The following is a 14,966-nucleotide window of genomic DNA, read 5'->3' as shown; positions in this document are numbered from 1 at the left end:
TACAACTCTGTTACAAACAAATTTGTTGCCCACATTAAGATTTGGTAAAGATTTCTTAATGATTGTTGGCTTTTATGGCATAACAAACCTCAGGTCCTAAGTTAATTAATTTGAACTTAGATTTAAATCAAATCACAGCCTGTTTATATCAATTTCTCAATTCCCATAACCCCTTATTACTGTTCTTTAATTTATTAACTTCCAAAGTTCACACAACTGTATCTGTGTATTTATTTGCTTCATGCCAAGTACCTTGGTTCAGCAATGTATTGTCCTTAGTCTTACCATATTTTTGCTTAGTTTCTTGCCATACTACATGAAAATTTCCATATATGTATTGTATTGTATTTCTATCCATTCTATATATAGCTTTATTGCATGTTATGTAATTACTTCAGAAGATGGATCCAAAGGCAATGGATCCAATGTGTCTAATGGTCTTCCACTTGGCGAGGAGGGAGATCTAGAGGAGAGAAGAGGTGTAAGAAAACCCGGTAGACTTGGTCATTGATTTGACTGTGGAAGTCTCCTCTAAACGTTTGGAGGGTTTTCTTACACCTCTTCTCTCCTCTAGATCTCCCTCCTCGCCAAGTGGAAGACCATTAGACACATTGGATCCATTGCCTTTGGATCCATCTTGTGGGCAGGATACTATTGTTGTGGACACCAAAAAGGACCCTGACTTCTCGGCCAGTTTCATTACTGCCTTCAACACAAACTCAAGGCATATTTGTTCCATCATGAGGAAGAACTGTTTTTTTATCATGAATTCGGGGCTACACGATAGGTTAGGTTTATCTCCTATCTTCACTTACAGAAGGGGTAATAATCTTAAAGATATTTTACAGAGAAATACGAAATGTGAACACTTGACGAGAATAAAGGGCACATCTACTTGTGTGTGTTGCAAATGGTGCAGATACCTGCGAGTAGGTAACTCTTTCATCATTGGGGAGAGGAAATATTTCATCAATCACAAAATTAATTGTAAAACGAAGGCCATAGTATACGTAGCATTTTGTCAATGCTGCGCAGCTTTCTATGTTGGTAAAACGGATAGACGCTTCTGTGACCGTATATACCAACACATCTACGCTATCAACAATAAGAAAAGTGACAACGCGTTGTCAAAACATATTCTTAACAACAGCGGCCACAGCTTCCTGTTCATGGGCATTGATCATATCAGCATGGATATCAGAGGTGGCCCACAATCTCTTATTGTCGAGACTCGTGAGCTCGAATGGCAACTCCAACTGGACGCCTTTTCATTTCCTGGGCTAAACGAAAACTGTAACATTGCTGCAATTCTTTAATATAAGAGCTACCTTAGATAGTACTTTTTTTACTCTTGGTGGCGTACCAACTTATCCCATTGGTCAATTCCAAGGACAGTGAATAATGTTGCATATAATGCTTTGCTAGGGTTAAGCCCATTCAGTGTTCTATTCCATCTATAGTTTAAAGTAATAGCAACCTTAACATATTGATTTTCCTTTGATATGTAGCTTTTTTATATTGCTTGCTCCTGTTAGGTGACCCGATGCAGTAGTATATTTAGTTGCTCTTGTCTATTGATATTCACTATATACAGCTTTTTAGCTTCACACTTCATTATAGAATGTTTTAATTCTTTTATATAAGTTTTACAGGGCATACTATGTATTTGTATTTACCCACTCTCATTGTTATTGTTGCCCTTTTAAGTTTCATCGTTGCCCCTTTAAGCAACCTTGTGGCGCTTGTTGTGATGTCGTCAACAAGTGCCAGTTACTTTGTTTTAAATGCATTAGGTTTTAATCCTTTCAACTGCTGATGAAGCTTCTGGCTTTCTGGAAGCGAAAACGCTGTTTTGGTCTTTAAATAAATTGCGTTTCCTTTCTTTTACATCGTTCTGGCTGCAGTGGTGTTCCGTTTGTGTTTTCAGTGAGTTTCCTTGTTTTTTATTCAACTTATTTTTGTAAAAACATAAATTTTCTGTAGTATTGGACTATCTAGGGTGAAATTTTATTGGTGAACTTTACTCAATAAAGAAACTCTGTTTAAGAGGGATACCTTGTCTGAGCATGCTTGTGGTGGTACCTAATTAATAAAATAATGAGTTATGTGCTTAAATATAGCAGGTACTGTTTTCTTTCTATTACTGGAAAATGTGGATATGTCTGAGTATGCTTACTAGCTGTTATATAAATGAAATGATATGTCTGTTTCTTAGTTGTTATATAAATTAAATAAGTCTCAAGAGACTACAACAAGAAACATATGTACCATCCTGCAGTGATTTATCTTCCATGCATTAAAAAAACATGTTAGCTCGGATAACTAGGACATAATCAGATTGAATTAAAAACATCATTTTCATCAACAAGTGATTTACATATAAAATCACATGACTTTATTTACCAAATCACAAATTCTTTTTTAGGCACTACACAGTAAAAAAATATGACACTTATTGTGTCATCTAATTGTCTACTGAGTAATGTATGGTTAATACTTTAAACCAGGTTGCAAATACTCCCCACATTCTAGCTGCATACATATCTCTCTGTTTCATATCTAACCAAAACATTCCAATACCTAAAATGTTACTTTACTGTTCCTGTCACATTTGCTCATATACCTAATCAGTGCATTATGATTATTTGTTTATATTGCATACATGAACTCCCTCATTTTAAGACTTAATCTTCTTACAGTTTTATTAATAAAAATTTGGAAATCTGTGGCACCAAACTAAACAGAAAGCATTTCCAGATTCATTATTATTTGCATTGTGCATATAAAGTCTATCATTCATCACGTGACTACAATATTCACATAGATTGCTAGAAAAAGATGCAGTTAAACTGCTATGAATGGTATGTAAATAAAGATTATATTGAAAGTACAATTTGTAGAATTACAGCTGAACTATTATGAATAGAATATGAAGAAAAATTATGAATGGACTGGAATGATTGCCTTACAGAATATTGCAGTTTGAACAATCTATAACATAATCCTTTCTCAGATGAAAGTATATCTTCTGGTTCAAGAAATATATGCTTTCTAATGATGAGGAATCTGTGTATTGTACCATTTTTTTTTTCTTTTTTAGTCAGTACCAGCTCATAGTAAATTACTGATTGGTGTGGGCATATATATCTTTGGCACAGATCTGCTTAATGATAACATTTTACTGGGTTTAGATAATAATACTCTAAAGATGGGTAAACTAGGGTCTGTTTCGGTGACTTCAGACTTTAGTTTTAAATGATTATACAGGAAAAATTGAAAGGCTGTCACAGCTTTTTACTAACTTGAATAATGCAAATGTAACTACATTAAACAAAAAATCAACAGTATATAGATTGCAAATACTATAAGAAGTATTCCAGTTATGTATATGCCTAGGACTTTAAATGTGTAAAACCATAAATGCTTGACTCGGGCATAGAACAGTTTTTAGAGATGTATTTAATAAGTAATAATAATAGTAATAAATTAAAATCAGACCATAACATAATTATTCAGCAGAAATATTTCATCAATGTTATTGAACAACAGGAAATATGGATTGGTCTATTTTACTAAAGAAGTTTTGGCATGGTTATGGCTTAGCACTTTGATGGTTTCCTATGTGGTGGCCATGTAAGCCATCAATGCTTGGTGGCTAAAAAGTATCTTTTTCTTTTTTTTATTTCTTTTTCTGGTATAGGTGGCTCTATTATTTATAATTATTGGATTTTATTAAAATTAAGCATTTGTATTTGTAAAAGTTATTTTAGATTGTTTCCATTGGGGTAATATTTCATTTGCAGTTTGCAATCTTCCATGTTTGAATTTATTCTCCATTTACGCCATTATAAGATTTGTGAAGCTATGAGCCATCACTGATCTCATAAGTACACCAGAAAGTTGTCAATAATGGAAAAACAAAGAAAAAAGTCTGAGACCATTCCTAACAAACAAGCAACATGTTTTACTCTGTCCACAGATATCTTCTCCATATCAAAAAATAGAAAGTGTTGTTCATTCAATCAGTGTCTTAAAGAAGTGTTTATGAAAAAAAAATTACAAAGAAAATTTGATTGACTCAGTATATGCAGAGTCTGGAAATGGAGCTGCTCATGAATGAGACTAAAATATTGTAGAATGGTGACAGACTACTTTCTGGATAGTCATGGGATCAAAGACATTATAGTAAGGAGAATTCAGCTATAGGAAGGGTGGTAATATAAAGGATATGATAATAGCAGGTCTATATTACCACATTGAAACTTCATTTCTCCGAACACCAAAACATTGAATCTAAAACAACGAAATATGAAAAGCATGAATGGCCATTTCCGCAAATTTTTACCCAGGGAAAAAATTTGCTTGGCCGACCAACAGCAAAACAAACTTTTAAACCCTAATCAAGTGGGAGACTTCGACCTCAACACCTCCCCAATGTGGGGGACTGTGCCCCACACCCCTTAAACTAAATATACCAACTCTGAGATCACTCTACATTGGAGAAAAGGGCAAATTCCTGATAACAGCCAAGCAAATTTTTTTCCCTGCGAAAAAATTTGCGGAAGTGGGCGTTCAGACTTTTCATATTTCACTGTTTATGTGTCAACATTTTGCTGTTTGGAGAACTGAAGTTTCGAGGTACTAATTTAGACCCACTGGAAGTTGTGGAGCATACGAAACAATGTACCAAATACACTGTCTAAGGCAAACTGGAACAACATAAACACAGGAACGAAAAGCAGAAAAAAAGTGTAAGTTCTGTTTTAATGCTAAATAATGAAGCACTTTTCGTTTGCTTCTAAAGCAAACTTCTTCAGATTACAAATACACCTTACAGAAAAAGGTATTTAAATACCAACAGGTGATACACTTTACCTATGACCATGAACCTCCTCTGCATGAATACTTTAAAGAAACACTCACACATTAAAACTGCTACTCACTACTTCAAGATTAAATTAAAAGTAGCAGTGAACTAAACAGTATTAACTTACATAACCACTAAACCTATCTAGTATATGCTAATTAATTAAAAATCTTGTCGTTTTAAATGTACATCAAGTTAAAATAACACATTCTACCATTTAGGTATAAAATTGCTCAGTAATTGAAAACTGTCATTCTCATGAGTGAGACACACCAAGTTACATGGATAAAATACAAAACATTTTCATCTTTGCAAACTTTTCAGTTTCAAAATACAGCTGATAGAACACGTTTCATTTATACTAGGAAAATTATAAGCGTTCAGTCTAATTTGCCACAGCAATTCTAATTCTTCTAAACGTAAGGGTAAAAGTCCACCCCTAATATCTATTGCTACCTGGTCTATAGCCATAAATCTAAATTTATGTTCTTTGTGCAACTGTATGTGTTTAGCCAGTGCGTTGTCAGTTTTGCCTTTAGATATTGCATACTGATGTTCATAGACCCTATCTCAGAGTCTCCGTTCCATTTTTCCAAAATAGAATACAGCACAGCATTGGCATCTAGATAAATACACCACATTCCTAGAGTTACAGTTGAACCTCTGTTTTAATTTGAATTGTACACTATTGATACTAAAATTATTGGTAACGTCAATATATTTGCAAAAAATTACAGGCTTCACATTTGCCCATACCTGTTATTTTGGGAATGATTCTATGCTGTTGTTCTAGCAAGTCCTTTAAGTTTTTGCCTCTTCTAAACACCACTTTGGGGCAGTCACCCAACTTCCTAAATAATACTGGGTTCATTTTGAACAGTTCCCATTTTTTCTGGATAATCCTCAGAACAAACTGTCTGTCTGCCATGAACATAGTGGTAAAGCTTAGATGGAAATCTAATTTACTTTTTATCACCTCACTGTTAGTACTATCCATAACTACTAAATTACTCACATTGTCACTTTGCGTTTGAATGTTAACTGACTGTTTGACACTGAGTATAGGGTTGTATATCTTATTGGATCTTTTGAATTTTACTTCTTCTATTAATGAGTCCAGTAAAGTTTCCGGGTACTTACGCTCCAGAAACATACTTTTCAAAAAATAGCATTCATCTAGAAATTTGTTCTCCTTACTCACTATTCGTGCAGCCCTCACCAGTTGGCCTTTAACCACTGACTGCTTCTGGTGGTGGGGGTGACAACTAGAGAAATGCAGGAAGGTGTTAGAATACGTACTCTTCCTGTGAATCTTAGCCTCAAAGCATTTTTGTACCCTATTCTTTGACAGACAGATATCCAGGTATGCTATCTCTTCAGTGTCAAACATTGATGTGAATTGTAAAAACTGGGTGGACTTATTGAAATAATCCAATAGTTTGTTACTAGCTTCCAGATCACCTTTAAATAAAATAAAGATGTCATCCAGGTATCGTGTGTAGTAAACAATAAGGTTGTTTATGTTTTCTATCTTAAACATGAATTCTGTCTCCCAGTATGTCATGACTAAGTTTGCTATACTGGCTCCACATGGCAGCCCATGGCTACTCCTACTTTTTTTCAGGTAGAACCATTGCCAAATAAAAATAAATTATTAAAAAGCAAAGGCTAAGATGACTAAGAAACCAAAAAAAAACAGGTAGCAGGTATGCAGTCGGCAGCAAACGTTTATTTAAGCGCTTTTCGTCAGCTCTACAAAGCTGACTTCATCAAAGTACTCTGAGGGTATTCTGATGAAGTCAGCTTTGTAGAGCTGATGAAAAGCACTTAAATAAACGTTTGCTGCCGACTGCATACTTGCTACTTGTTTTCTAAAAAGAAATTATTAGGCAAGATGATATCAAGTAGTTCCATAACTAAAGATATTACTGCTTCTGATGCACCATTTCTCCTCAACATAAACCCTACCCACTCCATCCCTGTTAGATGTGGGATGCAAGTGTACAGGTCTTTTACATTGACTGTAAAGAAATTACAGTCCTCGTCAAATTGTAAACTGTCGATTTTACTCAAAAAAGACCAAGAGACCCACAGTGGGGGTCCGTAGGAGTGAAAGGTTACAGAATGCTTCTCGAGGACAGAATCAGTGGGGGTCCGTAGGAGCGAAAGGTTACAGAATGCTTCTCGAGGACAGAATAATGTCACCCATCCTAACCAAGGCATAAAAAAGTTTGGTTCGGCAACAATATAGGAGCCAAACCGAAACAGAGGAACCCATATCAGAACACGAACAAGAACAACCACAAATTCAACAAGCGGAAGAGATAGGAAGGATGTCCTCTGTGAGTAAAGATGGTCCTGTGATAATAACTAATAAAGCTGGAGACTTTAAAGTTTTTAACTCTTTTTCAGTTCACATTCATCTGGACATTGTTGAATTACTTGCCAAAGGACATACTTTTGTTCCATCCCAACATTTAAATTTGGTAAAAACTATCCTGGATATTAAAACTTTTACCAGGAAATAGAATTTCAGCCTGATGATGGGTGATGTGTTGAATGCTCCTCTGTTTGATAACTTCCATATCCCTAGTACATTTAACCCACCATTACACCCGTTACTTCAAGTGTTTGAATACATGCGTGAGCTAGATATCAGACACAATATCAAAAACAAATGTAAGGGTGGATATGTATACAACATCAGTAAACAAGGACGTGAATATCTGGAATTTATTAAATCACAGGATATACGAGTGTGTAAACCTGATAAGGGTGGGGGCTTGGTTGTCCTTGATAACTTGGACTACACGGCTAGGATGACATTATTATTAGACACACTTGCCTATGAAATAAGTTCACGTTCAAAAGTGAATAGGGCTTATCAACAAATTAAAAATTGTATTAATGACTTATTTGTAGAAGGTAGGATAGAACAAAAAATATATAACTACATGTTATTACTGTACCCTAGGATCCCCTATTTTTTTTGGAATACCCAAAATCATTAAAAACTTGGCAGACCCACGTATGAGACATTTAGTGGATGGACGTAGTTCACCTATTTACCCATGTGCAAAATTTGTTGATTTTTTACTTAAGAAATATTTAACAGCTGAAAACCAAGTGTGTAAGGACTCTTGGTCTTTTTTGAGTAAAATCGACAGTTTACAATTTGACGAGGACTGTAATTTCCTTACAGTCGATGTAAAAGACCTGTACACTTGCATCCCACATCTAACAGGGTTGGAGTGGGTAGGATTTATGTTGAGGAAAAATAGTGCATCAAAAGCAGTAACATCTTTAGTTATGGAACTACTTGATATCATCTTGTCTAATAATTTATTTTTATTTGAAAACGTGTTTTACCTGCAAAAAGTAGGAGTAGCCATGGGCTCCCCATGTGGAGCCAGTATAGCAAACTTAGTCATGGCATACTGGGAGACAGAATTTGTGTTTAAGATAGAAAACATAAACAGCCTTAATGTTTACTACACGTGATACCTAGATGACATCTTTATTTTATTTAAAGGTGATCTGGAAGCTTGTAACAAATTATTGGATTATTTCAATAAGTCCACCCAGTTTTTACAATTCACATCAACGTTTGACACTGAAGAGATAGCATACCTGGATATCTGGCTCTCAAAGAATAGGGTACAAAATTGCTTTGAGGCTAAGATTCACAGGAAGAGCACGTATTCTAATGCCTTCCTGCATTTCTCTAGTTGTCACCCCCACCACCAGAAGCAGTCGGTGGTTAAAGGCCAACTGCTGAGGCCCGCATGAATAGTGAGTAAGGAGAACGAATTTCTAGATGAATACTAAAAAGTATGTTTCTGGGATGTAAGTACCCGGAAACTTTATTGGACTCATTAATAGAAGAAGTAAAATTCAAGAGATCCAATAAGATATACGATCCTATATTCAGTGTCAAACAGTCAGTTAACATTCAAACGCAAAGTGACAATGTGAGTAATTTAGTAGTTATGGATAGTACTAACAGTGAGATGATAAAAAGTAAATTAGATTTCCATCTAAGCTTTACCACTGTGTTCACAGTAGACAGCCAGGTTGTTCTGAGGATTATCCAGAAAAACTGGGAACTGTTCAGAATGAACCAAGTATTATTTAGGAAGTTGGGTGACTGCCCCAAAGTGGTGTTTAGAAGAGGCAAAAACTTAAAGGACTTGCTAGAACAACAACATAGAATCATTCCCAAAATAACAGGTATGGGCAAATGTGAAGCCTGTAATTTTTGCAAATATATTGACGTTACCAATAATTTTAGTATTAATAGTGTACAATTCAAATTAAAACAGAGGTTCAACTGTAACTCTAGGAATGTGGTGTATTTAGCTACAGGCCAATGCTGTGCTGCATTCTATATTGGAAAAATGGAACTTAGAGTCTGAGAGAGGGTCTATGAACATCAGTATGCAATATCTAAAGGAAAAACTGACAACGCACTAGCTAAACACATACAGTTGCACAAAGACCATAAATTCCCCCACTATTTAAAACTAACCTAAAACGTTTCTTCACTAACCACTGGTTATGTTCTTATACCAACCCTGACTAACTGTTATCCTTTAACTATCTGTTACACTCAAAACCATAATATACTTAACTATAAACCTCTTCATACAACTCTCTATAAACTAACCTTTTTCTTAATTACTAATGCTGTTAGTCTTGAGTACTATTTTCCATGTTTGACTTTTTAAGTCATTTTTTACTGTTTTTTTTTTTTTTGTAAATTTGTTAACTTTATGGTGTAATATTCTATGTTAATGCCATTTTTCTAATTTTGAATTTGATATTTTTGTATGTTTTTTTACTGGAGCTTTTCTCCCCGGGCCTCTACTGAAAATGGACATGTATCCAGTTGGACTAGCCCGGTCAACAAATGTAAAATAAATAAAAAATAAATAAAAATGTAGATTTATGGCTATAGACCAGGTAGCGATAAATATTAGGGGTGGGTTTACCCTTACGTTTAGAAGAATTAGAATTGCTGTGGCAAATTAGACTGAACGCTTATAATTTTCCTGGTATAAATGAAGCTTGTTCTATCAGCTGTATATTGAAAATGAAAAGTTTGCAAAGATGAAAATGTTTTGCATTTTATCCATGTAACTTGGTGTGTCTCACTCATGAGAATGACAGTTTTCAATTATTGAGCAGTTTTATACCTAAATGGTAGAATGTATTATTTTAACTTGATGTACGTTTAAAACAACAATATTTTTAATTAATTAGCATATACTAGATAGGTTTAGTGGTTATGTAAGTTAATACTGTTTGGTGTTTACTGCTACATTTTATTTAATCTTGTAGTAGTGAGTAGCAGTTTTAATGTGTGAGTGTTTCTTTAAAGTATTCATGCAGAGGAGGTTTGTGGTGATAGGTAAAGTGTATCACCTGTTGGTATTTAAATACATTTTTATGCAAAGTGTATTTGTAATCTGAAGAAGTTTGCTTTGGAAGCAAACGAAAAGTGCTTCATTATTTAGTATTAAAACAGAACTTAGACTTTTTTTCTGCTTGCTGGTCCTGTGTTTGTGTTGTTCTAGCATATGAAACAATGTTACAGAAAGAAAGAACATTTCCTTGTTTTGTTTGTTTTTTTGTTTTTTTGTTTTTTTGTAGTAATTGTAAATATATATCTAGTAGTCTGTATTTTGTCATGATAAACTGGAATATACTTTTGTAGCTAATGGAAGGCCTTTCATTTCATGAGATGGTCTGTAGTTATAGTCAACTTCTCAATAAAAAGAGAATGGAAGATGGAAGTGGGGAAGCGTTTGTGTTTCACTGCATAGGGATCACAGAGTGTGCAAGCAGGGTCTAGTCCTCAGGCGCTATAAAAATTGGAAAGTAACATTTGCTACTTAAATTATATTCATGTGAAATAAAGGCAGCCATTACATGAATGATGTTTATACACTTAGTAGATGTTGAACATTGAGCACTTGAAAAGGTATACTAGTGGGTTTGTCAAACAGATTATAGACCTTATGATTTATGCTTAAAAATTCGGAATGAAAGTGATGAAGGAAAGTTGTAGTGCATAAAACTCTAATACTGTAGTTAACAGGTTGGGTACGAGATAGGTTCAAAAATGATAAGATTTAAATTAGAAACATTAGAAGTACAGAGTTGGGGGTTGTGAAGTGTCACATAAATTATACATATATACACACACACACACACATATATATATATATATATATATATATATATATATATATACACACATATATATATATATATATATATATATATATATATATATATATATATATATATATATATTTATAGAGAGAGAGAGAGAGATGGCTCGGAGTTTCTAAAAAAAACTATTCAGGTATTGGTGAAAACCGGTTTTGGGGTGCAACATTCTGAGTGAAGCAAAATTGTTTGACATTAAATCTGAAGATGTGGAAATATACTGGAGCAAATCCATTGATTCTGACAGGTGAAGTTTTAGATGTGTTTTAAATGATTTCCTGAAGCAAAGCCTGAGACACATTCAAGGAAGGCCTGTATACTCAGTACAAATTAAACTGAGGAGAACTGTACTATGTGCGGTCATTTATGTATGAGAATTATTACCTGAAAGCATCTGACAGAGATATCAAGCCTGCATACTGCTGAGATACGTTTATATCAGTAAAGGCATGAATTAGTTGAATTAGCTTATAAATGCAGCTTTTGTATGTCTGTGAAAGGCAATGATTTGTAATACATGTGCTTTATGCAGTAGAATAAAAGAATAATAGTGGAAAGTCATGCTTTTTAAGTGAAATTCCCTAATGTGTGACATGAGAGGTCCTCAAGGCACTAAAGCAGTAGAGAATAGGGGATTTTATACAATTATTCTTGGAGAGCAAAGTGACTGCAGTCTGCAGTGTGCATATTGAATGGAGAATATGCACAACAAAAAGAGACAGGTGAAGAAAATATTTTTTTCTTATAGAGACTGTTGGAGGTCTAAATCTTTAATGATTGTAGATGACCCATACAAAGAGTGTATGGGGGCTTGGCTGAGTGTCAGTTGTACCAATCCTCAGAAGATCAAAATGTGTTAAGAAAGCCAGAGTGGATTTTTTTTTTTAAAGATGCTTAATGTAAGGCAACATACAAACAAAATAGCATTGAAATTACCCCTGGAGTATTTAAAGGTGTATGTGACAAATAGAATAAAGGTAAGTATGCTGATATTGCTTTGTAATGGGTAGTGCCACGAAATGAGAGCAGAGCAACGCTTCCTGGAAAGCATTGTTTCATGAGGTCCTGCTAGGTGACTGCCAGCTCAGTTGCATATTCTAAACAGTAGTGATTACTAATTATAAAATTTGCTTTGTTAGAACTATTTTCACTAAAACGTAGTATCACAAACTGGGAATGAAATGTAGGTTTTAATTACTGTGTGTTTAGCTCTGCGCTGCCAAATGGAGTCTTTGGTCACTTATTTATTATAGCATGTATGCATGTATGTTTTATTTATCTGTAAAGATCACCAGTCATGAGTTACCTGTTTCAGGCCCATACTGGGTGATTAAAGAGACAAGCAGTAATCACACTAAAGTAATAACAGAGTAAGACAGAGTACAGGTAAATTCATACAGACTGAAACTGCAAGCTATATACAGTAAATATGATACAAAGTACATCTAGGGAATATGTACATTTATATACAAGTTTTAAAACCACAGTATATAATACAAAATAAAATCCCTTAAACAGTTTTGAATTTTATTTTAATTAATAAAGTTTTGTCTGTTGTTTATTGGGGTATGGCACTGATTAAGCATGACCAATTACAAGCTCAACAGGGGTTGCAAATTACAACAGAAAACAACTGACTGGCATAACATAATACTTGAAGTAAGCTTTGTAAGTCAAAAGCTTGCAACTTTTTAGTTAACAAGAAAGAAACTGAAACTAGCCAGAGGGGCAGAATGTGCAGGTTACTTTGTAAGAAGGAAGAGTGAGTCAGAGAGCGTAGGTAACATTGACAGAAGGGAAACATTTACATGGCTGTTGACTGATCAGATGATCTTTTATTTGGGATATGAATTTAATGCAACAGTTAAGGTACTTTAAGTTGTATGGGAATGATTCCCAGAGTTTACAGAAAATTATGGTTTATACAGTGCATTTTTTTCAGGTATAGGTTCTTCTTGGTGATGGTTTGCAAGCTATCAGGAGGGAATTGTAGTACTGAGTAAAACAGCTATGGGAGTAAATTGTCTAAATGCAAGTGTTTGAATAAAATAATCCATGTTAGATGCCTAATCATTGCTTATTGTGTGTAAAGCAAAATATAGATTGCTAGAATACTTAGTTACTACCTCATTTAAGTGGACGTAGGAGTAGTACATGTACGTAGTGTGTTAAAGTGCTGATGAATCCATGTACTCTCAGTTTTAGTTTTCAGAAAAAGGTGTCTCATATTAAGCAGGATTGAACACCCACAACTCTGAAAGCTATCCCAGGAAAAAGATCCACTTGGCCACCAGAACAAAGAAACAAACAAGGAAGCAAGTAAAACCTTCTAAAGTTGGGGGGGGCCTTCATCCCCAATCCCCCCAACTAAATATACCAACTCTGAGATTGTACTACAGTGGGGAAAGGGCAAAGTTCACCATGGTGGCCAAGTGGTTCTTTTCCTGGAGTTAGTTTTCACTGTTCCAAGAATTCGATGATGTGAAGATTCGGCAATGTCTTCTCAATGGATCTGTCTTCAATATTCTGGTACTTTGTTCTTTTGAAGTAGACCCATATATATATATATATATATATATATATATATATATATATATATATATATATATATATAGAGAGAGAGAGAGAGAGTCTGAAATATCGAATTTCAGTATTTCGAGACTATAAAGCCGAACTTCCGAAATAGCAAAACCCCATAACTGCAAATCCGAAAATGTCAAATTTGTGGTTGTGGGGTGAGCTACATGACATGGGATGTACCGTGTGCCTGATTTACGATTTGTTATGTGGATATGTTTGGAGATTCAGGTAAGTGAATATTATTTTAAGGGGTTTGAATAGAGATTTGAGTGTATGTGAGTGTGTTTGGAAGTTGTAGGTGTTGGTTAGGGTAGGTATGCAAGATTATGAGTGTGTAATTGTTGAACGTGGTGGTGTTTGTGCATTTGTGATGTATGTGTGCGAGGTGACTGTAGAGTGTGTAGTGGTGAGTTTACTGTCTTTTTCTGTTTGGTGAGACCTCAAAGTTAGTATATATAAGTAGCGAGGGTATGGGGGTGCAGGGTGGCTTGCTCCCCTGCTTAGATGTAGGGTAGGTTTATTTATTTGCATTGTTGTGTTTGTTTTGTTTGTTGTAATGTGGGGAGGTTGGTGTATGTCTTGTTTAGTGTATGGTGTGTTTAAGTTCGCTGTTTTGACTTTCTCAGTTTTGAGATGTTGTTTTTTTGTTTTTTTTGCCTTTATGGTCTCGAAATACTGAAATTCTTATTTCAGTATTTTGAGATTATAAAGTGAATCCATATATATATATATATATATATATATATATATATATATATATATATATACATATATATATATATATATATATATATATATATATATATACATAAACACACACACACACACACATATATTTTATATATATTTGTTTGTGTTTGTGTCTTTCGGCTTTTCCCGGTTAGGGGTCGCCACAGCGGAACTCCGGTCCGCTAATGATTGGCAGTAGAGTTTTACATGCTGGCTTGCCGGGCCTAACGCACAACCTTCAACGAAGGAACGCCCGTTCACGCATGTCGCCACACAGAAGACGCTGTGATTGAGAATCGAATGGGCAACGTCTAACTGTGAGGCGACAACGCTACTGCAGCACCACCACCGCAGTGACCATATATTTGATATGTATATATATTAGATCTAGATATTTAGCAGTTAAATGGACATATTGTCATAAGCAGAACCTATCAGTATTGAGACAGGGAAGCACATAATGAATTGCACTGGATACTGATTATCAGTTCAATATGTCATAAAGACACAGAACTGTGCAGAAAGCATAGGCTGAAAGGGAGATGTGATTGCCATG

The sequence above is a fragment of the Protopterus annectens genome, chromosome 2.part0, assembly GCF_019279795.1.
Source record: "Protopterus annectens isolate FY-2018-M chromosome 2.part0, PAN1.0, whole genome shotgun sequence".
Taxonomy (NCBI): Eukaryota; Metazoa; Chordata; order Ceratodontiformes; family Protopteridae; genus Protopterus; species Protopterus annectens.
Note: the sequence above shows the minus strand (reverse complement) of the source record.